The sequence below is a fragment of the Lepisosteus platostomus genome, chromosome 12 (genome assembly GCF_059453375.1).
Source record: "Lepisosteus platostomus isolate fLepPlt1 chromosome 12, fLepPlt1.hap1, whole genome shotgun sequence".
In the NCBI taxonomy this organism is placed as follows: Eukaryota; Metazoa; Chordata; class Actinopteri; order Semionotiformes; family Lepisosteidae; genus Lepisosteus; species Lepisosteus platostomus.
The window spans coordinates 2,501-14,987 of record NC_142622.1 but is presented as its reverse complement, the minus strand read 5'-3'; the positions used below and the strand labels follow the sequence as shown (position 1 = coordinate 14,987).

General features: G+C 40.2%; 1 long non-coding RNA gene across 1 annotated transcript; it reads left to right on the top strand.

The window, feature by feature from the left end:
• Nucleotides 1-1,668: 1,668 nt before the first annotated feature.
• On the top strand, nucleotides 1,669-2,844 carry LOC148650768 (uncharacterized). The gene is made up of 3 exons (XR_015925514.1): nucleotides 1,669-1,871; nucleotides 2,311-2,362; nucleotides 2,728-2,844. It is a non-coding gene; the product is annotated as an uncharacterized LOC148650768 (long non-coding RNA).
• The last annotated feature ends 9,643 nt before the right edge of the window (nucleotides 2,845-12,487 follow it).

Sequence of the window (12,487 nt, the reverse complement as noted above, 5' to 3'; positions counted from 1 at the left end):
AGGGGGAAGCAAAGTTGAAGAATTCTAATGTCTTGCCTTAGGAGGCTTCCAACCTGCTGTCAAGAAGAGAAGCAAGAGCATCTATGTCTTGGGTGAGCAGGGAAAGGACTTGGGTTATTGTTTGTCTGTTTGGGCCAGTAAGAGGCCAGTGTTTAAGGTTAGGATCAGTGATCAGTCAGGATTGGGGGTGGAGTTGAGTCCATCTGTACGTTTTGAGATGGATTCACTGAATTTGAATCTGAACTTTAATCCTTTTTGTTTTGCACTGCATGTGAATTCCAGCAAGCTGGTGACAACTGTCATCATGGAATATTGCAACAGGATCTGGAGGTTCCCTGGAAATCTGCTGTGTCAATGGAACTATAAGGAAGCGGCAGGCTGTGCCTATTTTTCAGCTATTGCCTGAATCACTGACCTTGGCTGCTCTGTGATGGACAGTTTGGAGGAGTGTCTATCCACTGCAGGAGTCCATGATGCCATTCTGCCAATGGCCCAGCTCTGAGTTAAGGAGGCTAGTTCTATCCTGAGAAAGGCGAGGTGATCCACCTGCTCAAAGTTCTCATCAGCCACAACTGTCAAACCGCTGCTTGAGGTGGGAATACTGGTAGTCGATAATCTAATCATCTCACTGCCTGAAGTTCTTGGACATAGCCTGCATCTTTAATGCTGATCTGCTTATTGCTCTTAACCCAATCAGTGCAACTTTTTGGCCAAGGTAAAGGTGAGTTTGAAGGTTAGTAGAGGGGAGGTACAACTCAAACTCTTTTTATGAGGCTGGTCAGTATTAGTGTTGATTGTGTTTGTAAATGAGACTAGTGCAATGATTGGTGCTTCCCAGTCCCTGGCCATCTGAAAGCACAGTGTGGAGTGACAGGCGTGGAGAATCCTGTTCAGAGGAAGCTCACTGGCTGGCTAAAAGGATACCAGCTGTGTGACCTGTTGATGTCCATTTGTGAGAATTGAAGTCTTCCACTTTGAAGAGTGGAAAGTGAAGAGATGCTGCAAGCTGTCCTTCTTGAAATTCCTGGATGCCCATGGGTCTTGGAGCAGGTACAAAGGTAGTGTCTTTTGACATGGTCCCAGGACCAGAGGTGGGTTTCACTCTTTTCCCATCATGAAAAGGTGCTTTTGGAGAAGGCTGTGTTAAGCTCTTGGACATCTTCAGATGGATAAGGTCATGCTTTAATGTGCTAAATGTTTTTTTTTTATTTTGGCTATCTTCTGGGTTTTGTTCCCTGCTTGGGTGAAGCACTCCCACACTGACGTGCACTTGACTGGCTGTCATTCTGGCTCAAAGACTGAATTAGTTTTGTATCTGATTTATTTCATGGGTGCACACATGTAAATAAATCACTTTGGATACACTGCAGTACAACAGTGACTTGGCGCACCAGCAGCCTCTTCCACTGCAGACTCCTTGCTGGTTATGTCTTTGAGGAGACAGCATATCAGCCAGGTTCTCTTGATTGGTGTTGGACAGGAACTGATTTCCTCTCAGGGGAGGAACTGCAATAGATCCCATCCCCTGTGGCACAAGCCCTGGACTGGGGGTTTTCTCTTTTGCTCTCTGCAGGGTGTTTTACAGTTGGTCTGTGTTGGACAGATGCTGCACTGTGTCCATGATGGAAGTAGAAATGCTGGCTTGTCCGTTTTGAACAAGTGCAGAGGACTTGGTCTAAATTTCTCTCCTTTTCAGGCTCTCTGCTGCCAGAAGGGTTGACCAGGCCTTTGCTTCAGAGGGAGGATCTTTTATCACCAGGAGTGGAGAACAGATGGTGCTGGTCTCCGGGACCTTTCCATGAAGATCTGTTGGAGGAGTGGGGTGCTTGTTCCAAGACAAAGTCAACAGTAACATCAAAGGATCTAGTCAGGTGAGTGGGTCAGGTGAGTCCCTTTCCATCCAAGAAGAGAGATGGGGGCATTTTGAGCATAATGAGCACACTGAGTACATGGGGTTTTAATCGGGTACATTTGGATACTACGGGTATATATTGGTTTACTTGGGTACATTCAGGTACATTAGTGTAGACTGCATATCATGTTAAATGGGGTACGTTGAGTATATTGGGCAGGCAGCTTTTGGCGTGTGCACGGGAGTTGCAGCATACAGTGCAGTACATCCTAAAAACTCCATATATTACTCTTGACTTTTATCGTTTTTTACACTTAAAATGGACTTGAAAGACCCTGTTGTCAGAGGAATGTAGGACAATCTGAAAGCCGTGCATTATCTTTAGTTCATTTCATGGAGAATTGAATATTTGAGAATCTTTGATTTTGTAATTTTAACAGTTCTATTTCTTCTCTCAGTGTCCACTCTTTATAAGGCATTGGAAGAGAAGCAAGTGGATCTATGTCCTGGGTAAGCAGGCAAGAACATTCTGGGTTATTTTGTTTGGGTTTGTTGGGGTTGAGGGAAGGGATAAGTTGGTTAGCTGGCTGTTTAGAGAAGGATGAACCTGTAATTTGTAACTTTGTGTACTTATGTTGAAATAATGTTTTAAACAAGATAATATAACTGAAGTTCTCCCTTGTGGTAGGAGTCCTGCACCATGGGGTTTTGCTTTTGCACTCTTCAGGGTGGGTTTCTGTTGGTTTGTTCTGAAAAGGTGTAGCACTGAACATTATGGTGGTTTAGGTCAAAACTGGTGTTGGGAGTGGGAATGTTGGCTGGACCATTTCTGACTAGTGCAGAGGACTCAGTCCAGTTTCTTATTTTTTCTTGAGGTTCTCTGCTGTCTGGGGGATGATCAGGCCTTTGCTGCCAAGGGAGGACGTTCACCAGGACCGGAGCCCAGACGCAGCAGACTGGGTAGTGGGTTCTGTCTGCCAAGATCTGCTTGGGGAATCATGTGCCTGTTCCAATTCCAGAAGCCAATGGATTCACCAGAGGAGCATCAAAGCTGCTTTAGAAGTTCCTAACAACAAATGCAGAGAAAGGGAGGGAGGTCTTTGGTGGGTTAATTGTGGGCAGGAAAGAGGTTCAGGTGCTATTCATGGTACAAGAAGAGTTGCATGAAGCTCTAAGTGAATCTCTGCACACCAGCCTTGTAATGGCTGTTAGGACCATGGCTTGTAACTTCAGCACCTGAGCCACCTTGCAGGGAGGAGACAAAGTTACTTCTAGTGCTGGAATTGAGATAGAGTTGGCAGTTGGTAACTTTGTAGCTGTTGTGCACATTCTAGGCCATTTGAAAAGCAGAGTTTGAGAGACTCAAAGGTCATGCAATGATTTATTTGCATGGGTGCACACATGTATATAAATCTTGCATTGGCTGTAGAGTAAAGCTGAATTGAGCATGTAAGGTAGAAATGAATAAAAGGAAAACTAATGCCATCCACTCACTTGGAAAAGAGGGATTGGTTTAGCTGTGTGCCGCTCTTTTTTGGTACCTGCACAGAAAGCCCTTTGTCATGGGAGGGGATTTCCTACAGAATGAGGTAGGAGAAAGATGGGGGTTGTTTGTTCTGTTTTGTGAGAAGAGATATGTAGTTATGTGGCTTTGTAAATTCTTTGCCAGAAAATGTCATGTATTGAAAATCTATTTTTGTTGGTGTGGGATGATTAAAAATGGCTAAATGTACCGAGTCGGTTTTCTTTTGTTTCTTGTATGCTGATTGTGGTTGTACAAGGTGCTATATTGAGTATATACTGGCACTGGACCTGCTTTTCCCTACATTGTTTTATTTAGGTCACAATCTTTGGGTACATTTATTTAACATTTATTTTGGTACTCTTTGGGTACATTCCTCAGCATAGAGGATGTTTATAAGCAGTTTTAATTTTATTTTTAGTGATCTAAGCATTTGTATACATTCCTGTATTATGAAAACCTGTGGTATTTGTGGAGAAAATAGGTGAGCTTTAAGGTATATATTTTAGACATTGACGGTGTAAAACACAGAATTGAAATGCAGTTTGTGGTTTTTAAATGTTTTTAAATTTGCCACTGGGTGATTTGTGCATAGTGAAATAGTGTAGAAATGAATATGCACACTTATTCCCATTTGTTTATATGCTGGGGCGGCATTATGCAGGGGTGGGCCCATTGTGGAGGTGGAGCCCTGGTAGAAGGGAAACCCCTTGTCTTTGTAGTCCCAGCTGTCCTGGCTTCCAGCTCATGAGCCCCAGCTGGGCAGGTCCTATAAAGGCACACTGGACAACCTCTGAGAGGAGCAGAGCCACCCCTGGATGATGGTGTTTTTGCACCATCAGTCCTGCTGAGGATTGTACCTGTCTTAGGTTTTCATCTTCTGTTTTGCCTGTCCCTTTATGCCCTTTCATAGGGGCAGGCAAATGCATGCACCTTTTTATGCACTAACTTGTTATGCACAGACTGGACCCCACTGAATAGCAAATGTTCAGTCTGGTGACTGCTGTGCTAGCAGTTTTTTCCCCAGGCTGGACCCCATTAGATAGGTTAAGCCCAGCTTGTAGGTAACATGGCAGTCGCTCACTTTATTTTCTCACTTTTTGTATTGTTTTTGTTCCCAGCTAACCTCACACTGGTGCTTCTGTCTCCTCAGCTGGGGTGTTGACTTTTTACTGGTGCTGTCTGTGGTGCCTCCCACTATACACTTTCATTTAAGAGAAATTGCTGTATAATTTCAGTTTTCCATTCCATTTCAAGTGAAAATGTCTGAAAAGCAGTTTACTTAAGTATGTTGTGTAGTATATCAGGTTTATTGTATTTGCGGTGAATTGGGCTGCTGGCATTACTAAATCTCTCTTAATGTAACAGTTGATGTCTTTTAAAGGGGTACAAAAGTGTGGGACTGAAATAGTACAAGTACTGCTACAGATCAAGCCATTTCATACTGTATAGATTAAGACTGCATTGCAAAGGAAAGTGCTGTTTTTGTAACACCTTGTTTGTGAAATATTTATGTAATTAGTGTGAAATTGTTATAGCTGCAGCAGTTTAAGATTACAGAGTAGACCAACAGCGGGAATATAATAGTTTATTTATGAAAAAAGTTGTCAGAATTGTATGGAGTTGTGTAGAGGTTGCAGTTTGGGGTAGAGACAACTGCTAGCCATGCTGGCAGTACAAAGGGTTAAATTCAAAAGAGGTTAATGGTCTAGAAAATGTAAGTGTTATACAGTTTTAAACTAATTAGATTGTTTGGTTAGTGAGGTCTGGTTTAAATGACTGATAACTGCCAACTAGGAGGTATAAATCCATTTACAATGGTTTAACCATACAGCTCACTGCACTGATGAAGATGGGTGGGATGCCAGTCCATTCCTCAGGTCTCATCATGCCAAAATGCAATTAACCCACCTCCATACTCCTGGACTGCTTCTGAACTAGTTTTCATAAATAAAATGTAATGTGTAGAAAAATAAACTGGTGACACAAGGACCATGTGTAAGGAGTGTTTATTTTTATGAGCACAGGGTAGATGAGTCATTGACAACCACAATGATGTCCTGGAGAGGAGCAAGAATGTGCACATTGACTTTAGCAATGGTATGTATCATTCATAGGGTACATAAAAATAGTCTGGTTTAACATGAGTAATTATCATGTCAAACTGTTGGGTTGCTAGTTGATTCACAGCAGCCTTTTATTCGTCATTTTTAAAAGAATCCAGGGTGTTCAGCTCAAGGATTTGCCATGTAGTGTTTTCCAGACCATCACGGCAGTTGTGACATGTCTCCCATTCTTGCCTCCAAAGTCCTCCAGACTAACAAACAATAGGTACGTGAATCTTATTTTGAAGGGGGTGAGAGGAAATTATATGAAAAGGTCAGATCCAGATCCAGCTTTAAGTTCAACTGCTTTTAGATGTAATTAAATTGAAGGAAACTGTGACATGCTATGTTCTGAAAGATTTTAAATGTCACTCTAGTTGTGCCATACTCATATGAGCCATAGGAGATTAGTAGTTATTGTACTTCTCAAGGTTTTGTTGATTTATTACGCTTCTGTTTTTGGTACGGTAGCTAAAGTGCTCAGTTTATTCAAACTATTAGGGCTTAGGGGTCTTTTTCTCCAATCCCAGAGGTTAAAGTGTGTATTGGTTCAGTCCAGCACAGAATTTAAGGACCTTTAAAATTATAATGTAGTCCATTTCATTAGTTAAATTCCAGTTTTTCAAGTATCTTATCTTGTTTTTCTTATAACCTTTTAAAGTTAATTACATTATAATAATAATTGCTTACACTTATATAGTGATTTCCTGGAGACTCCACTCAAAGTGCTTTACAGGCAATGCGGAGTCCCCTCCATCACCACCAATGTGCAGCCTTACCTGCATGATGCAAACGCAGCCATAGTGTGTCAGAACTCCCACCACACACCAGCTCTCACTGTGGAAGAGAACAGAGTGATGGAGCCAGCTCAGAGATGGGGTTATTAGGAGTACATGATCAGTAAGAGCCAATGGGAAAATAGACCAGGACACCAGGGTAATACCCCTACTCTTTTTGAGAAATGCCCTGGGAGTTTTTATGACCACAGGATCTCAGTTTTACTTTTCATCTGAAGGACTGTGCCTTTTTACAGTGTAGTGTCCCCTTCACTATACTGGGGCATTAGGACCCAACTAGACTGAAAGGTGAGTGCCCCCTGCAAGCCCAAATAACAGCTCTTCCAGCAGCAACCTTAGTTTTTCCCTGGAGGTCTCCAATTCAGGTATTGACCAGGCTCACGTCTGCTTAGCTTTAGTGGGCTACCATCTGGGGGCTGCAGGGTGATATGGCTGCTGGCAAGATAATGAAATAGGTCCTCTTAATTAATATGGAGCTGTTTGGAAGTTTCCACAAATTATAAAGTCAGTAGAAACTTTAACAACTATGAGTAGGCTATTACAAAAAAAGGTAGTAGATTGGGTTCTTAAATATCAAGCTAAAAGTAAAAGTACTTTTCTCAACAAAAGTTTTTTAGGAGCAGCCAAGTGAATTTAATCTAAGCACTCCTTCTCTAAAATAAAGTTTGTAAGAAAAAACATGGGACTAACCAGCAAATGAAAGATTTGTCCCAAAACCAGTAAAGAAACAGTACTCACCACTCTCCTCAGCTCCTGGACTCTTGAATGAAAACAGAGGCACAGGGAGTCTGCTCTTTTATCCTCTGAGCTGGGCTGGCTCCTCCCCCTCAGAATATACCAAGTCCAGTGAGGGGTAAAACCTTCATAGCTGATAGCTATAGTGAATAGCTGAAAACAAGATTAAATTAACAAGAGTAGAGCCAGCAGCCATATCACCCTGCAACTTGCAACTGGGAACCCACTGAAGCTAAGCAGGTGTGAGCATGGTCAGTACCTGGATGGGAGACCTCCTGGGAAAAACTAAGGTTGCTGCTGAAAGAGGTGTTAGTGGGGCCAGCAGGGGGTGCTCACCCTGTGGTCAATGTGGGTCCTAATGCCCCAGTATAGTGACGGGGACACTATACTGTAAACAGGTGCTGTCCTTCAGATGAGATGTAAAACCGAGGTCCTGACTCTCTGTGGTCATTAAAAATCCCACGGTGTTTCTTGTAAAGAGTAGAGGTGTAACCCCAGTGTCTAGCCACATTTCCCATTGGTCCTTACCAATCATGGCCTCCTAATAATCCCCATCTATGAGCTGGCTCCATCACTCTGCTCTCCTCTCCACTGAGCACTGGTGTGTGGGGAGTGGGCTGGTGGGTGCTGCACATTGGTGGTGGTGGAGGGGATCCCCATTACCTGTAAAGTGCTTTGAGTGGAGTGTCCAGAAAAGTGCTATATAAGTGTAAGCAATTATTATTATAAATCAAAAGATATTCAAATTCAATATAATAGGTCTATTCATTTGAAGATGGATTCTAAATTTATAATTTTTTGGGTTAAATAAAGTGCAACTGATTGAATCTTATGAGTGGGATGCTATTCATTGATTCTTCCTGTTTTCGCTTTTGAGCTTCTCTGTGTTTGGTGATCAAGAGATTTATACAGAAATAAGCATTCAAAGTGCATGTTTAAATATTAATATGGAATTTTACAGCTAAAGGGAAATTTTGGTAGCTGAGCATAAAAATAACAGGAGCATAATGTCCTTCAAGATCATATTATCATAAAAGATATTAATATAGGAATATAAACATTATATTTAATGTCCATGGCTGATAGTGGTAGCTTATATAAACAGTACACAACAATTTTCCACTTTACAAACATTTTATGCATCAGTCTTTAACTATGTCACTTACTGTAGTTATTTTGGAAAAGTTGTAATGTGCTCTTTCTGACTATATTTGTAGTTTAAAATACTATTTTAATATATAATTATATATATTTTCTATGAATCCTTGCTGTTTTTATGCCAGTAAAAAAGTGTACTTTTTAGAATCTGCTTAGTAGGGAATATGATATGGAATCATGTAGAAAAAAAATTAGTAATGATATTAATAGATCAAAATATGATTTATTTATATAACTGATGGTATAACCGCAGTCCACTTTCTTTGTAATTTTTTTATTTTTTCTGACTTGTTCACTCTTGATTCCTTTCGGTACATTTTGACCTGTCTGTTTCAGCAATGCTTGCAAGTGCTCTGTTGGTGTAGTGCGTTTGGGGGGTGGGTTCCTCTCTGGGAGATCTGGGTTCAGTTCCTGCTTAGGGCACATGTTTGTTTTCTAATAAACAGTCTCATTAAAAAGTAAACAGTACGTACACTATATTTTTATATAACTGCAAAAAAAGACACACCATGTTCAAACCATAAGCATGTTAAAAATAGGTTTAGATTGTAAAAATTCTTAATGTATGAAATAGGGTAGAGCATGCTACATTACGGTCCATGACCAGTCTTTCGGGGCCTGGTTAGCTCAATTGGTAAGCACGTGGTACTGATAACACCGAGGTTGTGGGTTCAATCCCCATATGAGCCAGGAAATCCCCTTTTCCTCGGGGCAGTGTAGTGGCTCTGTGGCTGAGGATCTGTGGCTGGCAGAGGAGTCCTATGTCATTGGGCTCCTGAGTGAACCCCCAACTGCTCTGGGGACACTGTAAAAATGGCTGACCCTGTGCTCTGACCCCCAGCATCTCTCCCTGTCTGTGTGTCTCGTGGAGAGCAAGTTGGGGTCTATGAAAAGACAAATTCCTAATATCAAAAAATCATATATGGCCAATGCAGTGATCTTATCTATTTTCCATGACCTCAATGGGGACACTAAAAGTTTTAATAATTAAATGTCAAATTGTTTCCAAAACATCACAGTTCCATATTAAAATTATTATCAAGTGGTATTAATTCAGTACCACTTTTTTATAATAACAGGAAGTGGTGTTTTTACTATACATTCTTAGAAAAGGATAAAACATTATGACTTTTTATGAAGTACAGTATATAAACTTTATAATGGTAGAAGCAACATGTTTAAACTTTTCCATAATCCATTGTAAGTCACCAAGTTTAAGATTTTGATGCATAAAAATATGTATGAAGAAGGTGGAATACTGTTGTGTACATTTTATTATTTAGCTTCCACTACCATCTACTGTATGTACATTATTTATATATTACATTATGCTTCTGTTTTTAATTTACAGTATAATATTAAACGTTTTTATATTTCCAACTGAGCAATCTTGTTTTTATTAAATCTACCTACTTTTTAAGTGCTTTAATATTTAACACGCTGTCATACACAGTATACAATTTGATTTCTATTACTGAAAAAAGATTGAACATCCCCTTTGAATGGGATTCAAAATCAGGCATTTTCTGGTGACTGTCCAAATGTTCCACAAAGTAGTGTAGTCCCACAAGTAAGTGTTTGTAAAACGTTTTGGTACCCAGCAGATCCTGAACCTCTTAAGTACCCCTGCATTGTCACCCATGCATTCTGAATGGCCATCTGTAGATGGGCTGGCTAATACTTTGTCATTGGAAACTGGTGTGTCGCATTATAAACAATTTGGTTTTGCTAACTGACCATTTCGAGGAGATGTTGGGATAGGTTCTTGCTGAATTAGCCACACCTCTGAGTTAATCATGAGGGTTTTAAAGACACAGCATTGGGATCAGTAGTCATTCTGTTTCTGGCTCCTGCAAGGGTAGGAGCTCTTGGCTTGCAGCTGTGGTGGCCCGAAGACTGTGGAGAAAGGTGAGTGGTTTTGATGTGTTTGGGTAGTAATTTGAAAAAGTTTGAAGGTTGAAGGTGTTTAGAATATTTGTGCACTGTGAGTTTGAGAAGGTTTTTGGTATGTGTCTGGTGGAAAGGTGGCATATTCAGTTGAAACTGAACTTTCTTCTAAAGACTGTCCAAATGTTCCACAAAGTAGTGTAGTCCCACAACTGAGTATTTGTAAAAACTTGTGGTACCCAGCAGATCCTGATCCTCTAAGTAACCCCCAGCATTATCACCCGTGCATTCTGAATGGCTGGATCATGTAGATGGGCTGGCTAATACTTGTTTAGTCATTGGAAACGTGTGTGTGTTGCATTATAAACAATAGGGCTTTGCAAATGGACCATTTCAAGGAGATGTTGGGATAGGTTCTTGGTGAATTGGCCACACCTCTGAGTTAATCATGAGGGTTTTAAAGATACAGTCTGGGGGCTGGTAGTCATTCTGTTTCCGGCTCCTGTAAGGGTAGAAGCTATTGGCTTGCAGCTGTGATGTCCTGAAGGCTGCTGTGGAAAGGTGGGTGGTTTTGATGTGTTTATTGGCTTTGGGTTGTAATTTGAGGTGTTTAGAATATTTAATGTGAGTTTGGGAAAGTTTTTGGTATGTGTTGGGTGGAAAGGTAGCATATTCAGTTGAAACTAGACTTTCTTTGAAAGACTCTGAAGAAACATGTCTACTGAAATCTGGATTTTTTTTGCATCTTTAAATTGAAATGTTTTCACCCATGGGTTATCTTCAATAAGATGACCTTTGTAAATGGCTTTCCAAAGGCTGGTAGATGAGGATTTAAACCTCTTGGGACCTGAATTTGTTAATTTTCCCTGCTTTTTGTAAGCATTCAAAGAAATAAGACAATACAATCCTGGATGAGTGCTTTCACAAGGATGGCAGGTAAGAGAATACACATTTTAGGGGTTGACAAGAAGGTAGTATTTCTAGATCAGGGTCAGTGTTCTGGGAAGATTTGAGTTGGAGAAACTGAGATGTATGTTTGAGGTGTGTAACTGATTTTTGTTGTATATCTAAAGTAAGTTTTGATGGCAAGTTGACATTTGGAATAATTACATGATGGTTTTTCCTTTCAGATGGGAGAAGAATGAGGAGTTAAAGGGTTAGGGACATAAATAGTTCTGTCTGGCATTTATAGCTTGTTGAATTGTGAATATTGTACTGGAGGTAAAGTATGTTGTTGGTGGTATGGTTTTTATTTTATACAATGTAAAACTGAAGTTGGAGCATTTCTTTCTCTTTGATTGTGGAGGTAGTTTAGTTGTTTCTTAATGGGGAAACTGCACAATTTCCTTTTTTTTTTTGCAAGGGGTATTCTGTGGGAAGGGAGTTCTTGGTTTTGGGGGAGGGTTTGTTATGAATTGAAGTATTTTATTTTGATGTTTAATATAAATGTAAACTAATCTTTAAGTTGTTTTTTTTTCTACTTTGGTCATTTTGTGGGAGGTGGTGGCCAGATCTTTGTTTCATTGGGTACCTGTATGTCTGCATGTGGTGCAGATGTGGGAGATGGTGTCCATCTTCCAAGAGAGGTGTTTGTAGTGTGACATTTTTTAGTATTTTTATTTCCTGACCAGAATTGGAACAGAAGGTGAAAATGGTGTGCATCTTGAAGAGGCCTCATCAGGAGCAGCTTTTGAGTGGACCTTTTTCCTCTGCCAGTGTTTCAACTTTAGACTTTTTCTACAACCAAATCATGTGTCTGGATGGAGTTGAGGAGCCTGTCTGAAGTAATAATGGACTTTTAAAAGAAGTAAATTGTTGTGGTATGTTAAGTAAATTTGTTCTGTGTATTATGTTGAGTAAGTGAATGTGGAATCATTGTAGCCTGTAATGTGGTGTTTTCTTGGATTGTAAAAAACCTGATTATGATGGGGGAAAATGGTTTGTAAATTGTTTTGTATTGTTAAGGGCAATGTCCCTAACTGTAAACTTTGTTTTAATTAATTGTAATGCAATGTCCTTGAAATTGTTTAATGCTCACTGAATGTTATGTTGCCAATTGTCATGATGTAGTATTGTAATTTGAGCACAATAAAGTTTCTGGGAGTGCTCTTTGAGGATCTGTATTGATGACAGAAAGAAATGTGGGTATGTTTGTTATAAAATGTTGTTTTAAGCTGTACTGTATTTTTAGTGATTTGAGAAATCATCCTTTGTGTGTTTTTATTTTCAAATGAGCTAGAATGCAAGTTCTTTTTTTTAAAGAGCAGTGTTTGTTTAGGTTTTGTTGAAATGATGTAATGTTTAACACCCTTTCATAGCTTGAAGAGGCAGGTGGTAAGTACCTGTGTGTGTGTGTGGGGGGGGGGGTTAGGGATAGCTTTAGCTCAGTTTTAGCTTGCTGTTGTTAGCTTGTTATGGGTTAACTTTGCTT